This window comes from Paroedura picta, chromosome 9 (assembly GCF_049243985.1).
Source record: "Paroedura picta isolate Pp20150507F chromosome 9, Ppicta_v3.0, whole genome shotgun sequence".
In the NCBI taxonomy this organism is placed as follows: domain Eukaryota; kingdom Metazoa; phylum Chordata; class Lepidosauria; order Squamata; family Gekkonidae; genus Paroedura; species Paroedura picta.
Genome location: NC_135377.1, coordinates 58,434,173 through 58,441,264, shown reverse-complemented (window position 1 = coordinate 58,441,264; position 7,092 = coordinate 58,434,173).

The window sequence follows — 7,092 nt, the reverse complement described above, 5'->3', positions numbered from 1 at the left end:
GGCGCTCGGACCTCTCGCTCCTCTTGCCTGCCGCCTTCGCCGCCCGCTGGCCCCAGGGAGGCGGGGCCGTGGCGGAGCTGGGGGAGCCCCGATCCGGGGTGGCGGCTTTTCTTCGCGGAGTCCCCGGGGGCAAGAGCGCCTTCCAAGGAGCGGCGCATGGCGCTCCACGTGGGCCACCCTCTTGGCCCCGCTTCCAGATGGAGCGACGCCCTTTAAACCGGACTTCTCTTGACTCTTCAACACGAGGCAGCAGGTGAGGTCGTGTCCCCCACCGCCACCCTCCGCCGCCACCCCACGCAGGTAAGTCTGACTTGGTCCCTCTTCTCTGGGCAAAGCCCTCAGGGGCAGCCCACTGGACGGGTGCTTGCAGCAGAGGCAGCGGGCTTGGGTTTGTTTCCGTGCATACAGCTCACGTCTCGCTTCTTTTTTTCCCCTCTTTTTTTTTTTTTTAGGGAGCTTGATTTTTTAAATAAATAAATAAATGCTTCCTGGCGCATAACATGGGCTGTGAAGTTCCTTCTGTCTTTGCGGCGCCTCCAAATTTCGCGGAACGCACCAAATCTGCATGTGCAGGAGCTCCAGTGATGCCCTGCACTGGAGGCCGGAAGGATCTGCGGGAGTCCTTGTTTGTTTGCCCCAGCAAAAACGAACCTAATCCCACTTAGGGAAGAAGTGAGAGATGCGCCACCTGTTTCTTCGTATTAGAAGGTGCTATGTTTGTGTTGCAGGAACAAGAAGCAGCAGTGCAGTGTGATGCTCTGAAAAGAACAGGAGCTCTGTCCAGAACAGCATCTGTCTTTCCTACCCATAGGGCAGCAGGTGGGGCTCCTTCATTCATCTCTAGCATGGTTAATTGTCACAGGAAATATTATTTGCCACATCAGAGCAATCTTGACCGAAACAACTAAACAATTTTAATCACCATAAACAAACTTGTGGATCCTCACAGACTAACACTTTATTGTGATAAAAAGTTTCATAAGTCAAAGCCCACTTAATCACATAAATGAAATATTTTCATCAGTAGACAGACAGTTAACACAACTATGCACATGATTTTTAAAGGGGGGGTACAGTACATTCCCGAACTTCCATGTAATTTTTTATTTAGTTGTTTCTCACTCTTTCTTAAATTTTAAAACTCTTTTTCTATTATTTTTCTTTCTTGTACCATTGTTTATTGGTTTCCATTTACTCAATTAGTAGCTTTGTGTATCAGTTCTTTTATTTAATCTTATGGAGGATGCAGAAGAGCACCCCCAAACCTTCCCCCCTCCCCACAGCATAGATGGATGGACAGAGAGAGAGAGAGAGAGAGAGAGAGAGAGAGAGAGAGAGAGAGAGAATTTTCTAGCAAGTCATCTGCAAGTTTGGAAAGCTTCATGGGTTAGAGTGCCCATTCACATTGTGTGGGGTCAAATTTTTAATTTGTTATATTTTTAATGTAAATCACCACAAGCCGGCTGGGCTGAGAGTGGCGATATACAAGTTGAATATTCTTTTTTTTTTTACTTAAATTAAATTAAAATTACAAATGCCTTAGTTTCATTATCTTCTGTCCTCCATCCTCCATCCTTTAATAATAGATCAGATATTCTAATAAATAACAAGAGAGTTGTGAATGTTATATCACACATGAAAATGCTTTAATAGCAACCCCTGCTGGCTGCTTTGTCCATACTTGGTCTGCACATGTTATATATAAAGATAGATTGTCCCAGCTCATCAAACTGTGTGTTGGGCTTACTTATTGTTCTTTGAGAGGTCTGCTAAGAATGATGACTGTGGCTGATGGCAAAAAAAAATCCTAAACTATAGTTCGGAAAATCTGTAGTCCAGTCCAGGGTCATGATGCAAAGGATGGTACCTCACTAAGTATTCATCATTCAACCTCCCCTGAAAGCTTACTCACAGATATGCTTAGTGATCCATTCATCTCAGGTTGGTATAATCGAATTCTCTCTAGGATTAAAAGCATAGGCATTGATGTATCTTACTTCCTGGACCAGGAGGAAATATATATATTAAAAACAATTGCCTGAAGACTTGTGGATTTATATCTCCAACTTCTAAACTCAGCTCCCTGTAGGTCTTGTTCCCCCAGGTTTTGGGGCATCCCTGTATCCCATAAAACTCTGCCTGCTTATCTTTATTCTTTGGACTCACTTCAGCCAAGAAAGGCACTATTTCTAGCAGATGTCTTTCCTTATATGTTACTTGTAGCAGTATTTGCCATATTCCAGAACCAGAGAGACTTTGTCTGCATGTCTGTAGTGTCTACGACACCCTTCCCCACATCATCCTGGTCTGTCCAACCCCTTGTAGTCAACATACCCCAATTCAGGTCTTCATAGTCAAATTAGGCCTGAATTGCAGAAATGAACGCCATAGCCGTAAAGCACTGCTCAATGAGAAGTGACATGCTCTACTGCCTAAATTTGCCAGTGTACTTTGTTCAATGTTAGAATTTATTTCATTTTTGTGTGTTTGCAAAAATGCTAGACTGTGTATTGGGTTTTAGTGTACACCACCAATGTCCATCTGAATTCTGGCTATCTGTATCAACTTGAATTTTTATGCCATTAAAGGTGATCTATATCTACATCTACCTCTTGCCTTGAAAACCCTACAAGTGGGTCACCATAAATTAGCTGCAACTTGAAGGGCCTTTCTTTTACCAGAAGTGTGCCTGAATCTTCCCCACATTCTCTGTTCTAATATGTGCTCAGTGTTTATTTAAGCAGAGAAACATCACTGTTCAGTGCTTTCAATTCACCTAGCTTTAGGTGTTAAAGCTGCCTTTACAAGACCTTTCACAATAAGCTTCATGCTGATGACACACCACCAACATTTCATACTGCCGTGAAGCTTTAAATTATCACATGGACAATTTCAGAAAAGAACATTGTTTCAAACTAAAAGTTCAGAATGCTATTAAATCTGTAATGTTTCATGATGACAGTTACCATTTAGCATAAAAGATTCTGAGATGCTTTGCAAGAGAAGCCATTACTGAGCCTATTCATGCTCCAAGGATGGGACCTTCTTCAACTGATCGATATGATCTAGGAACGCATAATTTTAGAAAAGATAAATTATACAATCTCTTGTATGCTCATAATGGAAGGGTAATGTCGAAAGGATCACCAAACTGCTACAGAAGCCTTTTTAGAAACAAAGTCAGGGTAGTCACACGATGTTATATTTCCCCCACAAAGGCATGTCTGCCATCCCACTAGGCCCACTGAACCTTCTGTCAGCCTTGGCGGCACCTGTCCGGGTCTGGGGGACCTGCCTGCAGTGTGCCAGGGATCTGGGTCATGGCACTGGCTCAGAAATGGCCCCCTGCAGGTCTTGGGGGGGGGTGCAGTACAGTCAGGAGAAGCCTTCACATGCTGCTCGCTGGATCGGAGCTGGGCGCATGCTGAATCGAGACTGGGGTGTGCATACACTAAATCGGGGGCGAGCAGCTGAATCGGGACCATGGCAGCACACTCTCTGGATTGGCCCTCTGCCCAGAAACAGCCCCCTGCTAGTCCTATGCAATGCAGAGCACACAGGAGAAACCTTCCCCTGTATCTTTATCTCCATTTTCTTTCCAGTCCTCTGTCTCTGTCCCTCCCTGTCTTCCACCGTATTCCATACTACCAAAATCTCTCTCACTTCTACCCCTCCTCCATGGCCAGAAACTTGGGGGGGGGGTTTGCCAGCTCTGGGTTGGAACATACCTGGAGGCTTTGGCTTCTCAGGTCACTTCTGGAGGCTGGCACCTACAATTCTATGCCATGCAGTCCTCTGGGATGACTGCTTTTTGCAGGTAAGAACTGTTATAGTTCTGGGAGATCTCCACATCTCACCTGTAGTCCCCTCTCCAAAGCAGCCATGTTCTCCAAGGGGACTCAGCTATGTGGTCTGGAGAAGAACTATGGTTCCAGGAGATCTCCAGGTCCCATCTAGAGAGTGGCATTTCTGAACCTCAGTGGGGTCCAAGGCCATAGAATCCCCACTCCTCAGCTGCCCTTTTTGCCCGGGGAGCTGATCTGTATAGTCTGCACATGAACTCTAATTCCCGGAGATCTCCAGGTCCCTGGGGTGGGAATATTCTTGGAGGTTTGGAGCTAGGGCCTCAAGATGGTACAATGTCTCACAGTCTCCCCTCCCCAGCAGCCCTTTTCCCCTGCAGAGCTGATCTTTATACTCTGCAGATGAGCACTTTGAGATGACAAACATGTTTGTGTGTGTGAAATACCCCTGGCAAGACCTACACCAGGCCACAGATGATCAGCTGCTGGCCGAGTACTTTTCCCTGTGCTCTCTGCATCCAGAGGGTGGGGTGGGGGGGGGCTCTCACTCAAATGCCCCTATTTTCTCCATGGGGACTGCTGCTTGGAGACCAGTTGTAATTTCTGAAGATCTCCAGGCCTCCCCAATTATTATTTTTCCCTGCTCCCCTGGAGGTTGTCAACCCAGCTGGCTGCACATGGGGGAGGCATCAAATCCAGCTCTTGAGATTAGAGTCCACCACTCTTTAACCATTAAAGGTAAAGGTAAAGGTATCCCCTGTGCAAGCACTGAGTCATGTCTGACCCTTGGGTGACGCCCTCCAGCGTTTTCATGGCAGACTCAATACGGGGTGGTTTGCCATTTCCTTCCCCAGTCATTACCGTTTACCCCCCAGCAAGCTGGGTACTCATTTTACCGACCTCGGAAGGATGGGAGGCTGAGTCAACCTTGAGCCGGCTGCTGGGATTGAACTCCCAGCCTCATGGTCAGAGCTTTCGGACTGCATTTCTGCTGCCTTACCACTCTGCGCTACAAGAGGCTTTAACCATTACACCACACTGAATCTTAAGATCAAGTGGAAAGTAGGGGGAGGAGGATATCAAAAACATGTTTTATACTTTTGCCATGTGGCCAACATCTACAAGGGCCACAATCTAGGCTTGCCTCCTAGCACCCGGTGCTTTCCTGGGTGTACCAGGCTTTGCCTCTATCAATAATGCTGTAGCACTGAATTTCCTACACTGAACACATTATGACTTACAATGCTCCTTTCAAACCTATGTCTAGATTAATGCACTGGAGTCAAGGAATATGTAATTCAGATAAAATTAAGCAAAAGCTACAGGTTCAGAGAACGGAGGATAATGCTGTATTTCTAACATGTCTATTATTTCTATTCCACCCTTCCAGTAATTTAGGGCAGCTTACAATAAGAGTCACATGAAGTTTGCAGAACAAATAATTTAAGTAAACAACCCACTGTATCAAACAATGAACAGGAAAAAAATATGAAAGAATCAGCTCGCAAATACAAACAGTACCCAGACATCTATCAAATGATTTCTCAAATAACAGGTTGACAAGCCTTCCTAAGAGCTGAAAGGGATGAGGTCTTTCGTCATGCCCATTCAAAAAAGAAGGAATTGCAGGGAGCCCGTAACAGCCAAATGAGGCATATATAAGTATATGACCAACATTTTTACTCATCACCATTTACCGGCCTGTGGTGCTCTAAACCCAAGCAAGGCAAATTTTATGTTTCTGGTAGAACCTTAATATTTTTTTTCCCACCAGCTAGTTGCAAACTGATGGCCTTATCAGTTCAGCCAATGACAAAATGGCAGCTCATTCCAAAACTATAGATTTTCAGAGCAGGTCTACAGTAAGAAAATATGTCCTCTGTCACTTTTCCCAAGCAACTCCTCACACACACTTAAAAAAAAATAAAAACCTGTTTCATGCCCTGCAGAGAACAAAGCTTGCAGTTTACGTCTATGTTTTCCTTGGGAGATAATACATAACAGTTTTGTTGCCGGCTTCTTTCTCACTGAGAGCAAGGTTTTGTGTGTGTGCGGATGAAGGAGGAAAAGCAGAGGAAGACTGGTAAAGATGTTCATGTTGCTGTTTCCCCATCTGGAAAAACTGCAGTAGCAGCTTTAAATGAAGGATAAGAAAGTGATTACAGCAGCACTGGAGGCAAGGTGAAGAGCTGCTTCTAATTGCTTTGAGGGTCATGGATCGATCCTGAATTTATGCATTTATTGGGCAAAATGTATACCTCATGTTTCTGCCCTTTTTGTCTTCATGTGGGCCACTAACAAGATTGGCAGCTCTGGGTTGGGAAATATCTGGAGATTTTGGCATTGGAGCCTGAGGAGAGTGGGGTTTGGGAAGGAGAGAGACTTCAGTGAGGTATAGTGTCATACAAACCACCCTCTAAAGAGGCCGGTTTCTGCAGCTGACTTGATCTCAAGGAGATTTCTAGCCACCATCTGAGCAGATTAAGAAATAGACATTCAGAAGCTCCCCTTGTGGGAAAAAAAAACACTCAGTTGAAAACTCTAGGTTCATCATATTGGAGGTAATTAAGTCTCCACCACATGAAAAAATAGATATAGATATGCTTCCACTTAATAAAGAAACTGTTGATTTTAAATTTCAAGACCATGGTGCCTTCAGGTTTGAATAACAAAATTTAATTTTCTTGTTATCTGTAAAGCCGTTTTTAAATTGTCCTAAGAAAAACACCTAGCAGTCACTCCCTACACCCCTCACAAATGTTTCTAGGTGCTGATCAGCCTTTAACTGGGCTGGACAGCAGGGAATCTGTCTAAAGGGAAGAAAAGTCTAGTCTCTTGCTCAACTCTTTTGGCGCAGTAAGAATTCTTTCGCCGTTGTATATTCTGCTTAGTTATTAACAGACTTAGTTGCCCAGTTTCATACAGATATAAAAGTTTCCTGAAGAAAGGAATTGTTTCCAGAAAACAGCCAATAAATTTTGTTATACTCAACGTTTCTTCCAATTTTTGTGTCTCTCAGAATTTTCTGAAGCACTATCTGGAGGTTGGCAACCTTAGCTGCCAAGGTGGCTAACCAATTAGAAACATACATAATAAAACCACATGTTAAAAAACATTTACAACAACAAAAATATATAATTAAAACAATTCAAAACAGCTAAAATATGTGCGTGTGTAAAGTGCCAACAAGTTACAGCTAATTTATGGGATCTGTCAAAGTTCTTCAGGGCTTGCAACATGGCAGGTTTATGGTTGAATCCATGACCTGTCTGGAAATTGGCTCCACTCC